Consider the following 770-nt stretch of genomic DNA (forward strand, 5'->3'; position numbering starts at 1 on the left):
TTCTAACAAAAATCATTTCAATTTTAGGTCTAAAACATTTGAATTTATGCACAAAAACCGAATTTTTAACAGCATAGTTAAATCCCTAACTGCATTAGAATAATTTGCAGGCAAACAGCTGCAATTGCAACCAAAATACATTACATTTCTACAAAAAGAGTTAAACGTTACACCAAGAAAGATTTTCAGTCAAGACACAAAATTTTAATCAAGTTGTAGAATTGTATTCAAGATAATTGAATTTTTTAACAGAAAATTAATATTAAACTAAATATTTAAGTTTTATATGAAATAGTTAAATTTTAAATAAAAAAATAACATTTTAACCGAAAAAGATATATTTCTAAACGAAAATATAATAGTAGACTATTTAACCAAAAAGAAATAGCTCAATAAACAAAAAATAGTTGGATTTTGTTTTTGACACAGATAAAAACATAAGAAATTTAATGTTTTATAGGCCAAAGAATAATAAAATTAAAATCAATTCAAAATAGTAAAAATATGACTTAATAAATATTCCATATAATATTTTGGCTCGCAGGAAAATCGTTTCAAATTTTCCAAAATTAAAATCCTAAATCCATACACACAACAGAAGATACGATTTATAGAAATTCAGCTTTTACGCTCTACTAGAATCTGCTACCAGGAAAAAGTTGTTTTCCGACCCACTGTAATACCTAGTAACTTTTTCCATAATATTAAATCAAAATAATTATTTTCATTTAAGACTTGTACCAATATTGATTCTAAAATATATGATAATA

Source organism: Belonocnema kinseyi, chromosome 2, assembly GCF_010883055.1.
Source record: "Belonocnema kinseyi isolate 2016_QV_RU_SX_M_011 chromosome 2, B_treatae_v1, whole genome shotgun sequence".
NCBI lineage: Eukaryota > Metazoa > Arthropoda > Insecta > Hymenoptera > Cynipidae > Belonocnema > Belonocnema kinseyi.